This window comes from Macaca fascicularis, chromosome 14 (assembly GCF_037993035.2).
Source record: "Macaca fascicularis isolate 582-1 chromosome 14, T2T-MFA8v1.1".
NCBI classification, from domain to species: Eukaryota; Metazoa; Chordata; class Mammalia; order Primates; family Cercopithecidae; genus Macaca; species Macaca fascicularis.
The window spans coordinates 11,146,412-11,161,506 of NC_088388.1; positions in this window are offsets into that span (position 1 = coordinate 11,146,412).

Genomic DNA, 15,095 nt, shown 5'->3' on the forward strand with positions numbered 1-15,095 from the left:
GCAAAGGAATTCTAGAGAGGTTAATCCCATAGTCTGGAGTAGTGGTTTCCAAGACCGTCACTGGGTTCAGTGATTTGCTAGAACGATGCATAGAACTCAGCAAAGCTATTATCCTCACAGTTTATTACAGTGAAAGAACACAGAGCATAAAACAGCAACAGCAAAAGGTGCACAGAGCAGAGACGAGGAGAGACCAGATACAAACTTCCAGCTGTCCTCTCCCAGTGGAGTCGTGCAGACTGTGCCCAGTCTTCCAAGCAATGATGTATGACAACAAAATGAAGTACTGCCAACCAAGAAAGCTCAGCAGAGCTTTGGTGTCCAGTGTTCTTACTGGAGGCTGGTCATGTAAGCATGGTTGACCACCCACATGGCTGACCTTACTTAGTCTCCAGCCCTTCCAGAAGTTAAACTGATACCATGTGGCCCAAGGAGCAAAGGTAAGCAAAAACACTTACCAGGCAGGATATTCCAAGGGTTTAGTGTTATCTTCCAGGAGCCAGGCAAGGCCAAACCTTTCTTTGAAATGTGCAAATGTGCAGGGTTCGGATCATCCAGACCTGCTGAGTCAATCTTTCATTTCACAGTGGTTCTGATCAGTAGCCTCAGTATCACCTGGGAACTTGTTAGCTATGAGAATTCTCAGGGTCCCCCTAGATTCACTAAATCAGAAACTCTGTGGAACCCACCACCTGTTTTTAACAAGCCCTCTAGGTGTTGTGATGCAGGGTAAAGTTTGAGAATCGTTGGCCCAGAGGGATGAGGCCTGGGTGTAGCTAAGCCCTTGCAGAGGGAGGAGTGGGGATTCAGCCCACTTGTAGCTGTTGGGACTCCCAGGAGCCTTTGGAAGAAAGCTTCCAACACGATGGGAAATGGTATCCAGTGAAGATCTAAACAGGATAGGCTAGCCAAGAACTACAGCACTGTGAGAATGACCCTAGGATCCAAACCCCATATCCCCTTCCCACCAGCACAGCTTACTGGGTTGTGAGTTCAAGATCATAAGAGGGCCCCTCCCTTACCACTGCTCCCTCACAGCCCTAAGGCCCCTTTAAGGTTGAATGTCCTGCCCCGTGTTAAAGGTGTTGAAACTGAGGTCCTGGGAGGCAGAAGGACTGAGCAAGCTGAGCAGTGCTGGGAGAACAGGAACTTTGGGGTCAGATTAACCTGGTCTCTACTGAAGACCAGAAGAGGAGGGGGTCAAATCTGGTATTCACATCAGGAATGGGGCTAGCAGTTCACACTTGTCCCTTGTCCCAGATGCAGGTCTGACCTGCCATGTCCCTCACTGAACAACCTTAGACATGTCTCTTCTCAATGTCTTCATCTCTGAAATGGAAACAAGCCCTTTGCAGAAGAGTTCGGAGGATGAGAAAGACTGGAGGGAAATGCCCTCAATGGCTCTATGATCAGTGTTACCACGGGACAGGGCTGCTAGCCGGTAAATGCCAGAAACCAGGACTAGTTTCAGACCCAGCTCTGACCCTACACCTCCAGCCTGAGCTTTGAAAAGCCCATGCCCCCAGTCCAAGGAGAAGAAACTTAAGCCCCGTCATGGCTTGGTTAAAGGAGTTTGGGGGAACAAGTTTCAGCGGGAGAGGGTGTGTGCATTCCAGGAAGGCTTCCCAGAGATGGGGTCTGTGCCCTCAGTCCTCTGAAGCAAGATTCCCGCAGGCCCAGCTGCCACAGAATTGGGGAAACGGGATAAGCCCAAAGAGAGGGTGGCTGGACATGGCAACAGTCCACCCCAAACACTCCACCACTACCCCGTTCTGAGAGTCCTTCTTGGCCCCAGAAACAAGGGCGACTACGCGCCTGAGCTGGAAATAGAGAAAGAATGAAGCGGTTTTGTGAATGCTGTCTTCCCCCCACCGCTACCGACCCCTTCTCCAGCCCTGAGAAGTTAGGATCCTCTCTCCTTCTGCGCCACCTTCCTTCCACTCCCACCGTATTGCTTTAGCGCCATCTGCTGGCAATCACAGGAGTAGCTCTGCCAAAACACGGCTCTTGGAACCCGCCTGGGCCTGCTCCTCAGATAACAAGACCACAGGACAAGATGGAGTAGGTGGTTTTGGCCACCCCAGTCCCTGTCCCCAAGTCTCAGCAGGTACATCAGACCCCAGAAGAATCAGCTTCCTTGGATACCACTATAAACTTGCAGAGACAGGCCCTACCTCTCTGGCCAGTATACCAAATTCACCAACAAGGAGATAGAAGGTAGGGGGCTTGGCGTCTAGGAACAGCTCCATCTTCTCCTAATCCCCCATGGCCCCAGGCCTCTGGAATCCTTGGTTTTATTCTTAGGACACTGGCTGGGATTTCACAGGACTCATGCTGACCCAACTGGAAATTTAGACAAGTACCCGCTCACCTTTAGAGCACGAAAGTCTTCTGAATGCCCAGGTGCCCTACACCAGCCTCACGCTCTAACGGGCTTGAGGGGGCTTGAGGTTATTGCTTCTGACATCGTTGTTGTTAGCATCTTTGGTAACACACACAAACTGGATAACCCCACAAATCAGACTGTCACACAAAATGGGCCTGAAAACGGTTCTCACTCTTCACTGTGAGCCCCTGTCCTTCCCCTGCCCTTGAGTTTCACTTTCTCTCTTGATATTCTTGGCCTGGCTAGCACCACCATTCACACAGTTGCTCAAACCAGAAAGCTGGGAGTCATCCCAGACTCCTCTCTTTTACTCCCTGTGCTCAGCCTATCTCCTGAATAGTTCCCAAATTCATCCAGTTTTCTGCATCCCAACTGCCTCTAAACTAGTCCAGGCTTCTTGCCTGAAGTGCCAAAACAATCCCTTAATTCAGGGATTAGCAAATTTTTTCTGTAAAGGGCCAGATAGCAAATATTTTAGTTTTAGACTCTGCAGACCAAGAGACAGAATCAAGAATATTATGTAGGTACTCCAATATTACACAGTCTCTGTCACTACTATTCCACTCTGCTGATGCAGTCAAAAGCAGCCATAGACAATACATACTTAAATGAGCATGGCTGTGTTCCAAAAATATTTTCTTTGAATATCACTGAGATTTGAATTTCATATAATTTTTCTTGTGTCACAAATACTATTTTTGTTTACTTTTCAGCCTTTTAAAAATGCAAAATTCAGGCCAGGCGTGGTGGCTCACGCCTGTAAACCCAGCACTTTGGGAGGCCAAGGTGGGCAAATTGCCTAAGGTGAGGAGTTCGAGACCAGTCTGGCCAACATGGTAAAACCCAATCTCTACTCAAAATAAAAATTAAAAAATTCACCAGGTGTGGTGGTGTGCACCTGTAATCCCAGCTATTTGGGAGGCTGAGGCAGGGGAATTGCTTGAACCAGGGAGGTGGAGGTGGCAGTGAGCCGAAATCACGCCACTGCACTCCACCCTGGGCAACAGAGGGAAACTCCGTTTTTAAAAAAAAAGCAAAATCCATTCTTAGCTAATGACTGGTACAAAAACAGGCCTCCCAGACATAGTCGGCCAACCCTCCCTTAATTGGTCCCACTCCCATCCATTCTCCATGCTCTAGCCAAAGTGATTTTGCAAAACACAGATCTGATGCTTTCAACTTCTTGCTTCCAGCTAGCCAATCGCTTAAAATAAAAATGCAAGCTCCTTAGCCTTCAAAAGCCTTCCCATTCAGCCCTACTTAATTCTTCAGCCTCTTCCATGACGCCTCCCCCCATAGACCTTAGTCCCAGCCTCTGGAATTCTCCTGGTCCTCACACAGGTCCTCAGCTTTCTTCTTCATGGTTTTATTCCTTTCCGTTCCTTTGCTTGGAATAGTCTTTTCCTACTTCACCTGGGAAATTTATATACTTTCTTCAAGAGCCAGAGAGAAAAAAACAGCCCCCACCTGAGGGGGTTGCAGGTTGTCCTCGGGGGGACGGCGGGTTTCAGTTGAAGCCAGACGGTGGAGGGGATGGTCAGAGAAGAGGCTCAGATGCAGAGGCACTGGCAGACCACTGAACAGAGAGGGCACAGCAGAGAGGGCTGGGAGGAAGGGCCCAGGCAGTAGAGGGAGGGGCTGTGTGGGACACATGGGGAAGGGTAGGGAAATGGCAGTTAAAGCAGAGACAGGCCGGGCGCAGTGGCTCGCACCTGTAATCCCAGCTCTTTGGGAGGCCGAGATGGGCGGATCACCTGAGGTCAGGAGTTTGAGACCAGCCTGACCAACATGGAGGAACCCCATCTCTACTAAAAATACAAAATTAGCTGGGCATGGTGGTGCATGCCTGTAATCTCAGCTACTCGGGAGGCTGAGGCAGGAGAATTGCTTGAACCTGGGAGGTAGAGGCTGTGGTGAGCCGAGATTGCGCCATTGCACTCCACTGGGGCTACAAGAGCGAAACGACGTCTCAAAAAAAAAAGAAAAAGAAAAAAGCAGAGACAGGCCGGGCGTGGTGGCTCAAGCCTGTAATCCCAGCACTTTGGGAGGCCGAGACGGGCGGATCACGACGTCAGGAGTTCGAGACCATCCTGGCTAACACGGTGAAACCCCGTCTCTACTAAAAAATACAAAAAACTAGCCGGGCGAGGTGGTGGGCGCCTGTAGTCCCAGCTACTCGGGAGGCTGAGGCAGGAGAATGGCGTAAAAACCCGGGAGGCGGAGCTTGCAATGAGCTGAGATCCGGCCACTGCACTCCAGCCTGGGCGACACAGCAAGACTCCGTCTCAAAAAAAATAAAAGAAAAAAGCAGAGACAGACCCACATGAGCCTACTCCTCCTTCAGCAGTCCTCCCCGAAGACCCATCCTGCATCCTGGAGGACTTTTTGTGCACTGGGCCAGCTCCAAGGTCCTGGAGAGTACGGATAGTGTCTCGTTTTGTGGCAATCTCTACCATCGCCTCACTCCCAGTGCTATTCCAGGACACCTACTGTGGTCCTCTAAGTAGGTGTAGGTCCACCACACCTACTGTGGTTATCTGCAGAAACACCTCTGCTGAGGCAATGCTTAGAAAGGGATCATTCTGTGAGCAGTGGAGGTGCTTACTTAGAACCACTTTGGTAATGGCAGGACCAGGACAACCAGGGCTGTCCAAATCCAGAGCTAAACCAAGGTGTTATCTCGACACGAACTCCTCTGCTCACAAGCTGGATGACTTTTGGCAACTTTTTTTTTTTTTTTTTTTTGAGATGGAGTTTCGCTCTGTCGCCCAGACTGGAGTGCAGTGGCCGGATCTCAGCTCACTGCAAGCTCCGCCTCCTGGGTTCATGCCATTCTCCTGCCTCAGCCTCCCGAGTAGCTGGGACTACAGGCGCCCGCCACCTCGCCCGGCTAACTTTTTTTTTGTATTTTTTAGTAGAGACGGGGTTTCACCGTGTTAGCCAGCATGGTCTCGATCTCCTGACCTCGTGATCCGCCCATCTCGGCCTCCCAAAGTGCTGGGATTACAGGCTTGAGCCACCGTGCCCGGCCAACTTTTTTAACCTCTGTGAACTTTCATTTCCTTACTGGGAAAATACAACTGCTATATTTTCCTGATGGGGAGTTCAGTTCAGATAAATATTTGCCAGGTCCCCACTCTGTTTCAGAGACTGTAGGAGCAGGGAACAGAGAAGTAAATAGAACATAGTCTCTGCCCTAGAGAAGCTCACATTCTAAGAGCTTTTAAAATGTGGGTTGTGACCCCATTAGTGAGTCATGAAATCAGAGTCATGGTCAGCTTTTTTTTTTTTTTTTTTTAATGAACTTGTTTAAAATAGATTTGAAAATACTGGGGTGTGACACATAATGAGGGTAAGTAGTACTTTTTGAAACTTTTGTTTCACTTTAGAAAGAGAAAACAGATACATGTTTGCATGCACCAGATCATTAGGTAAACTATTTCTAATGGTGGAACACGGTACTAGGAGTTTGAAATCCCCTGGACTGGGAGTCACTGAAAGGACTAAAGGAGATAAAGCATGTGGATTAGTTTCCTAGGGCTGCCATAATGAGGTACCACAAACTGGGTAGCTTGTAACAGAAACCCGTTGTCTCACAATTCTGCAGTCTAGAAGTCTAAAATCAGGAGCCTAGAAGTCTAAAATCAAGGTTTTGGAGCAGGCTCGCTCCCTCTGGAACCTGTAGGGAAGACTTTTTCCTTGCCTCTTCCACTTCTGGTAACCCCAGGCATTCCTTGTCTTACAGCTGCCACACTTCAATCTCTGCCTCAATCATCACATGGCATTCTCCCCTCCTCTGTCTAAGTCTCTCTGTCTCTTCTCTTCTTTTTTTTTTTTTTGAGATGGAGTCTTGTTCTGTCCGCCCAGGCTGGAGTGCAGCAGCGCGATCTCGGCTCACTGCAAGCTCCACCCCCAGGTTCACGCCATTCTACTGCCTCAGCTTCTCGTGTAGCTGGGACTACAGGCGCCTGCCACCACGCCCGGCTAATTTTTTTTTGTATTTTTAGTAGAGACGGGGTTTCACCGTGTTAGCCAGGATGGTCTCGATCTCCTGACCTCGTGATCCGCCTGTCTCGGCCTCCCAAAGTGCTGGGGTTACAGGCGTGAGCCACCACACCCGGACTGTCTCTTCTCTTCTAACAAGGATACCAGTCATGTTGGATTAATGGTCAACCCTACTCCATTGTGACCTCATCCTAATTAACCATGTCTGCATTCTCTAGTACTGAGGGTTAGGGCTTCAATATATCTTTTTAGGGTACACAATTCAACCCGTAACATTACAGGACAGTGCCCAGCACCTCGTCAGGCTCTCAGGGAGAGTTCTTTGAGCTTGTCTCCTGCAGAGAGCCAGCCCAGGAGCCTTCAAGCACCTGTAAGTCTAGGGCTTCAAGTCTGGGTGCTTGAGTTGGGAAGTACTAAACCATCAGAACCTCTAGTTTCCTGTTCTTGAAACCCAATGCAGAAATCTTGCAAAGCCAAAAATTACTATGCCTCCACATATTTCTCAGAGCATACCAGATCTTGAGCCTCTCCTCCCTAATTCAGACTTCCCTAATGCCTGGAATCCCTCCCTCTTCTTTCCTCCTCTCTTCTCCCAATCCCCTCAAAGGAGATGATATGGAATATGGCAAGAGTTTGGGAGCCAGAGTTTTGTGAACATGGACGGGTCACTTCATTATTCCAAGCTTCAGTTTCCTCATCAATAAAAGGGGGACAAATCATGCTAAGCATGTTATATGTTAAACACTCAGAAAACACTTGTTTCCTTCCCCATTCCCTGCAGTCTTCACTTTCCCTTTATTCCTCTCTGCCTCTGCCCAACCAAGCCTAGGCCAGCACACTTCAGACCCTGACCTCTCAGGATCTGTAAGCACCTGGCACATTGTCTGTGACATAGTAGGCAAGAATTTTTTTTTTTTTTTTTTTTTTTTTTTTGAGGCAAAGCCTCACTCTGTCGCCCAGGTTAGAGTGCAGTAGTGCCTTTTCAGCTCACTGCAACCTATGCCTCCTGGGTGCAAACAGTTCTCCAGCCTCAGCCTCCTGAGTAACTGGGATTACAGGCATGAGTCACTGTGCCCAGCCTCCTCCTCTTAAATCTGGCCACCATCCTGGCTGGGTGACCCATTCAACTCAATAGTGCCAGTGTCATGATGTCTTCAGCCCCAAGGACCTTATCCTCTACCCTATGTCAGCCAAATCCAGAGCCCTCAACTGCTCCTGCTTCAAGAGCTAAAACCCCAATGTCTTCCCCTCTCACTCTCCCACCCGCTCAGCCTCTCACCTTCCTGCAGGCCCTGTCCTTGGCCATCCTCAGCAAGTGCTTTCCTTCCCTGAACAGCCTGGACCCTGGAATCTTTCCTCAGCACCACCAACACTCACAATCCCGCGGCCCCTTGCTTCTACTAGAAATTCACCACCCTGGGTCAATGCCACCATCCATCTTCTCTGACCCGACACATGGGCATTCAAGCACTGCTGGAAAAAGCTCCCACTGTCTGGCAGATTGGCACCAGAACAAATGCAGGGTTCCTGACCTCTGCTCAGGAGCCTCACGGCGCCACCTCACATCTTTGTGCTTGTCCTCAGTCAACTCCCTTGCCTTATTCCCAAAAGTGCTTGTTCTCCACTTCCACCTCTCTTCATGGCCGCTATCTCTGGCTTGCTGCCTGCATGATTTCTTTTTTTAAGAGTTGGGGGGTCGGGTGCGGTGGCTCATACCTATAACCGCAACACTTTGGGAGGCCAAGGCACATGGATAACCGGAGGTCAGGAGTTCAAGACCAGCCTGGCTAACATGGTGAAAACCCATCTCTACTAAAAATACAAAAATTAACCAGGTGTGGTGGTGGGCACCTGTAGTCCCAGCTACTCGGGGGGCTGAGGCAGGAGAATCGCGTGAACCCGGGAGGCAGAGGTTGCAGTGAGCCGAGATGGTGGCACTGCACTCCAGCCTGAGTGACAGAGCAAGACTCCGTCTCAAAAAGAAAAAAAAGAGTTGGGGGGTCTCGCTCTGCCACCCAGGCTGGAGTGGCTCACTGCGACCTCAAATTACTGGGTTCAAGGGATCCTCCCACCTCAGCCTCCCAAGTAGATGGGACTACAGGAGCACACCACCACACCCAGCTAATTTTTTTTATTTTGTAGAAACAGGGTCTCACTGTGTTGCCCAAGCTCGTCTCAAACTCCCGGGCTCAAACAATCCTCCTACCTCAGCCTCCCAAAATGCTGGGATTATAGGCGTGAGCCACCACACCTGGTCTCCATGTTGATTTAAATGAGACAATATTCTCACATTCTTTGTTTGATTAAGAAATCTTGCAGTGACTGGGTTTATTCTACCTCATGGGCGTGGGAGAAGAGGAATGTGTCAATGCTCCCCCTCTGGCTTAACAAAGAAAACTCACCTTCTAGAAAACAGAGATGTGAATTTAAATATTATTGCCAGGGCAACATATTATTAAGGAAGACAAGCAATCAGAACCACAAGCTTTTTAAAAGTTAAAGGTTACTTTCGCAGGACAAAGCAAGTCTCACAAATTTAATTGTCTGACAAGACTCCCTTGTTAGAAATAACGTTTGCAAAGATGGTTTCACATGCACAAAAGAATCTGCTTTCTATTTCTGCTGCTGCAGAAGAACAGGGCACATTTGCTCTTTCTCATACTGAGGTTATTTTTTTTTTTTTGTCACCTCCAGTTAGAAGGACCTGGAGTCTTCAAGGCAGCACCAAGAGAAACAAAGGCAGGCTGAGAGGTTGATCTCAAGCCAGTTGTTCCCACCACCCACTACATGGCAATCAACTTGCAAATGTCTCAAACAGTGGCTCTCCCACACTCCTACATCAGAACTTGTCAAATTTGAGTGTGCATAGGAATCACCTGGGATCTCATTAAAATGCAGATTCCGGGCCAGGCGCGGTGGCTCACGCCTGTAATCCCAGCACTTTGGGAGGTTGAGGTGGGTGGATCACCTGAGGTCAGGAGTTCAAGACCAGCCTGGTCAACATGGCAAAACCCCGCCTCTACTAACAATACAAAAATTAGCGGGGCGTGGTGGCACGTGCCTGTAATCCCAGCTACTGGGGAGGCTGAGGCAGGAGAATTGCTTGAACCTGGGATGGTGGGGATTGTGGTGAGTGAAGATGGCACCACTGCACTCCAGCCTAGGTGGCAGAGCAAGACTCCGTCAAAAAAAAAAAAAAAATGCAGATTCCAGCCGAGCACAATGGCTCACATCTGTAATCCCAGTGCTTTGGGAGCCTGAGGTAGGAGGATTGCCTGAAGCCAGAGGTTTGAGACCAACCTGGGCAATGTAGTATGATCCCATCTCTACAAAAAGTTAAAAAAAAAAAAAAAAGCCAGGTGTGGTGATGCATGCCTGTAGTCCTAGCTACTCAGGAGGCTGAGATGGGAGGATCCTTTGAGCCCAGGAGTTCGATGCTGCAGTAAGCTATGATGGCACCACTGACGCCAGCCTGATTGGCAGCAAGACCCTGACTCAGTAGGTTTGGGTAGACCTGAGAATCTGCATTTCCAACAAGTTGTTACTGTGGTTGCTACTGGTCGCCAGACAGACACTGTGAATAGGAAGGTCTGAGGTGTTTATTCACAATTTCTCCTTTCTCCCCAAACCTCCGACACTTGGAGGTTTATCACACCCCATAAATCTATACAATTATTATTAATTCTCTATTAATTTTTTGTTTTTTGAGACAGAGTGTCACTCTGTTGCCCAGGCTGGAGTGCAGTGGTGCAATCTCGGCTCACCACAACCTCCGCCTCCCGGGTTCAAGCGATTCTCCTGCCTCAGCCTCCCGAGTAGCTGGGATTACAGGCATGTGCCACCACACCCGGCTAATTTTGTATTTTTAGTAGAGATGGGGTTTCTCCATGTTGATCAGGCTGGTCTCGAACTCCCGACCTCAGGTGATCCACCCCCCCCCCCAATCCCCGCCTCCCAAAGTTCTGGGATTACAGGCGTGAGCCACTTCGCCCGGCCCCCTCAGCAGCATTTGACAACATTCACCCCTTCCTCCTCACTTGGTCCCCAGGACCACATCCCTCTGCCCATCTCACTGTCCCCTCACGCTTTGTCTGTATTGCGGGCCCACCCCCATTTCTCCAACCTCTGAAGAGCTGAGTCCCTCTCTGCACTTACTCCTCTGACCACCTCCTATTATCTCATGGCTTTAAACACCAGCTGTGCAGAGGACTCCTAAATTCACTTCTCCAGCCCAGGCCTCTCCGTGAACAGCAGGGCAGTATGTCCAGCTGACGCCTTCACATTTCCACTTTAATGTCTAAAATTTCAAAGGCATTAAAGGCCCAAACTCAGCTGCCTATTTCTCCTTTTAAGTCCACTCCTTCTGCAGTCTTCCCCATCTCATTAAATGGCAAATCCAATCTTCCAGCTGCTCAAACCAAAAATCTTAATCACCGTGGGTGAGGCAGAGGTTGTAGTGAGCCAAGACTGAGCCACTGCACTGCAGCCTGGGTGACAGAGCAAGACTCCATCTCAAAAACAAAATTAAAAAATAAAATCAGGCAGGGCTCGGTGGCTCACACCTGTAATCCCAGCACTTTGGGAGGCCAAAGTGGGTGGATCATGAGGTCAGGAATTCGAGACAAGCCTGACCAACATGGTGAAACCCCGTCTCTATTGAAAATTCAAAAATTAGCTGGGCACGGTGGTGGGCGCCTGTAATCCCAGCTACTCGGGAGGCTAAGGCAGAAGGAACGCTTGAACTCTGGAGGTAGAGGTTGCCAAGATCGCACCACTGCACTCCAGCTTGCGTGACAGAGCGAGACACCGTCTCAAATAAAATAAAATAAAACAAAATCACCATTGACTATTTTATTTCTAGGGCCACACTGACCACATCAGCATCATTGTGTGAATATTAAAAGGGTGTCCCAGCAGAGCAGTGACAGAATCATGGGTGCATGATTTGGCAACTGGATGGAGTCGTTTGTTGTTTTTTAGATTTAGGGACTCACTCTGTCGCCTAGGCTGGAGTGCAGTGGTATAATCATGGCTCACAGCAGCCTCAATCTCCCCAGCTCAAGCAATCCTCCCACCTCAGCCTCCCAAGCAGCTGGGACTACAGGCATGTGCCACCATGCCAGGCTATTTATTTTATTTTATTTTTTTTTTTTTTTTTTACTTTTTTTTTTTTTGAGACGGAGTCTCGCTCTGTCGCCCAGGCTGGAGTGCAGTGGCGCTATCTCGGCTCACTGCAAGCTCCGCCTCCCGGGTTTATGCCATTCTCCTGCCTCAGCCTCCCGAGTAGCTGGGACTACAGGCGCCCGCCACCTCGCCCGGCTAATTTTTTTGTATTTTTAGTAGAGACGGGGTTTCATTGTGTTAGCCAGGATGGTCTCGATCTCCTGACCTCGTGATCCGCCCGTCTAGGCCTCCCAAAGTGCTGGGATTACAGGCTTGAGCCACCGCGCCCGGCCTATTTCTTTTATTTTTTGTAGAGACGTGGTCTCGCTGTGTTGCCCAGGCTGGTCTCACACTCCTGGCCTCAGACAGTCCTCCCACCTCAGCTTCCTGAGTAGCTGGGATTACAGTGGAGAGAGCCCTTTGTAAGAAGTAAAAGGTGATGCCCCTTTGTCCTTGAACTCGGGACATGCAAGGGCCATTGCAAATGGAACATGTTCTGAATTTCAGCACCACCCACATCCCACCCAGGGTGGCCAATACCTTCATGCAGCACGCCTTTGTGCCCAGCCACACACATCTTGGCAGAATGTCTCCTGGCGACAGCATCCCAGGCTGTTCCAGTTAAAAGACAATTGTACTTCCTGCTTCTTGGTGCTTGCTTCCTGCCCATTTTCCAAGTCTGGTCCTGCTTCCTCTTGGCAGTTCCTGGTGGCCTTCCAATAAATTATTTTGCTGCTTCAGAAAACCAGGTGCTCCGGCTGGGCGCGGTGGCTCGCACCTGTAATCCCAGCACTTTAGGAGGCCAAGGCAGGCGGATCATGAGGTCAGGAGATCGAGACCATCCTGGCTAACACAGTGAAACCGCGTCTCTACTAAAAATACAAAAAATTAGCTGGGCATGGTGGCAGGCGCCTGTAGTCCCAGCTACTCGGGAGGCTGAGGCAGGAGAATTGCTTGAACCCAGGAGGTGGAGCTTGCAGTGAGCCGAGATCGCGCCACTGCACTCCAGCTTGGGTGGCAAAGCGAGACTCCGTCTCAAAAAAAAAAAAAAAAAAAAAGAAAGCCAGGTGCTCCAACTGATACTATCTAGAAACATGTACAAATCCCTCTCACCCCTCAAATTAAAAAAATCAATTTCTCCACGTTCCCTTGGAAGTGCTCTGGAGAAGATCACCCGGAAACCACGGATGCTCTCCTTGTCAGCAAATCTGAAGGCCACCTGGGACAGTTCTACCAATACCAACTGGCCTCTTCTTGTCTTCCTAGCCCTAGTCCCAGGCTCTGTTCTCTGCCTTCTATATGGGTCTCTCTTCAACTGTCTCTCGTCTATAGATGTTGCCAGTCCTCAGGGCTCCAATCTCACCCTTCCGCCCTTCTCCACCCACACACATCATTTATCCTCATGGCAAATCCCCCACCTCTACCCCCAGGGCTCCCAGATCTTGCCCTCTGCTGAGCTGTAGACTCTACCCTGCTGGAAACCTCCACCTGCAAGGATAAGGGCACCCAGCGTATCTGCACGGAGCTGATCAGCTTTTTCCACCCTCAGCTACTTTTTTTTTTTTTTTTTTTTTTTTTTTTCCTGAGAGGGAGTCTCGCTCTGTCACCCAGGCTGGAGTGCAGTGGCACAATCTCGGCTAACTGCAAGCTCCACCTCCCAGGTTCACACCATTCCCCTGTCTCAGCCTCCTGAGTAGCTGGGACTACAGGAGCCCGCCACCGCGCCCGGCTAATTTTTTTATATTTTTAGTAGAGACAGCATTTCACCATGTTAGCCAGGATGGTCTCGATTCCCTGACCTCGTGATCTGCCCACCTTGGCCTCCCAAAGTGCTGGGATTACAGGCGTGAGCCACCGCGCCCAACCTCTTGTTCTTTTTTTGTTCTTTCTCTTGTTCTTATCTGAGCTTGTTACATAGATTCTAGTGTCCCATCCCAGACCTTCTGAATCAGAACATCCAGGAGAAAAATTCAAGACTTTCTTTCTTTCTTTCTTTTGAGATGGAGTCTCGATCTGTCGCCAGACTGGAGTACAGTGGCACAATCTCGGCTCACTGCAACCTGCAACCTCCGCCTCCAGGGTTCAAGCATTTCTCCTGCTTCATGCTCGGCTAATTTTTGCTATTGTAGAAGAGACAGGGTTTGACCATGTTGGCCAGGATGGTCTCCATCTCTTGACCTCAGGATCTGCCCGCCTCGGCCTCCCAAAGTGCTGGGATTACAGGCGTGAACCACCACGGGAGGCCAAGGCTTTTATTTCTAATCATTGCCCTTGGGCATAACTCAGCAAACTTGGGAAACACTGACCTGCTCTAAGAATAATTTGGGGAAGGTGGCTAAAAATAAACTTTCAGCCAGGCGCAGTGGTCCATGCCAGTAATCCCAGAACTTTGGGAGGCCAAGGCGGGTGGATCAGCTGAGGTCAGAAGTTTGAGACCAGCCTGAACATGGTGAAACCTGTCTCTACTAAAAAAATACAAAAACTGAGTAGGACATGATGGCAAGCACCTATAATCCCAGCTACTTGGGAGGCTGAGGCAGGAGAATCGCTTGAACCCGGGAGGCAGAGGTTGCAGCAAGCTGAGATTGTGCCACTGCACTCCAGCCTGGGCGACAGAAGACTCCTTCTCAAAAAGAGTAATAAAATAAAATAATAAAATAAAAAATAAAATAAACTTCCAAGCTCACACCCTTGGAGATTCACGGCATATCCCCCTTGGAAATTCTGATTTGGTGTAAGTTGGATGGGAAAATTTTTTCCAGAGGATTCTGCATAACCAGGCTGGGGACCACTAATCTGGTTATGATGGGGTAAAGTACAGACAACTTGAGCCATGGCTGTTAAAGCCCTTTGTGCTTCAGCCTCTGGTTGGCTCTCACCACTCTCCCAAGTTGTCCAAAATCATGCTTTATGTCCCAGTTACAGTTCCTCACACTCATCAGGCTGTCTCAACTGAGCAGTGGTGCATAATGTTACCTTACCCGGTGGCCTTTTCCTTCACATGCATAACGTCAATGCCTACTAGTGCCTCAATCTCAGCTCACATGAAGGCTCCAAGAAGCTTTCCCTGATCCCTCTGGGGTTAAACTCCTCCGTCCATCACGGGGCCTGGTGCTCTACAGCTTTTTTTTTTTTTTTTTTTTGAGACGGAGTCTTGCTGGTCACCCAGGCTGGAGTGCAGTGGCACGATCTTGGTTCACTGCAAGCTCCGCCTCCGGGTTCACGCCATTCTCGTGCCTCAGCCTCCCGAGTAGCTGGGACTACAGGCGCCCGCCACCACACCCGGCTAATTTTTTGTATTTTTATAGAGATGGGGTTTCACCGTGTTAGCCAGGATGGTCTCGATCTCCTGACCTTGCGATCCGCCCGCCTCGGCCTCCCAGAGTGCTGGGATTACAGGCGTGAGCCACCACGCCCGGCCGCTCTACAGCCTTTATCTCAGCCCCGATTACTTACACATCTGCTTTCACTCCCCATCAGTGAAGGTCAGATCAGCAGGACAGTATTTTAGGTTCGTTTATGTCCCCAACATGTAGCACAT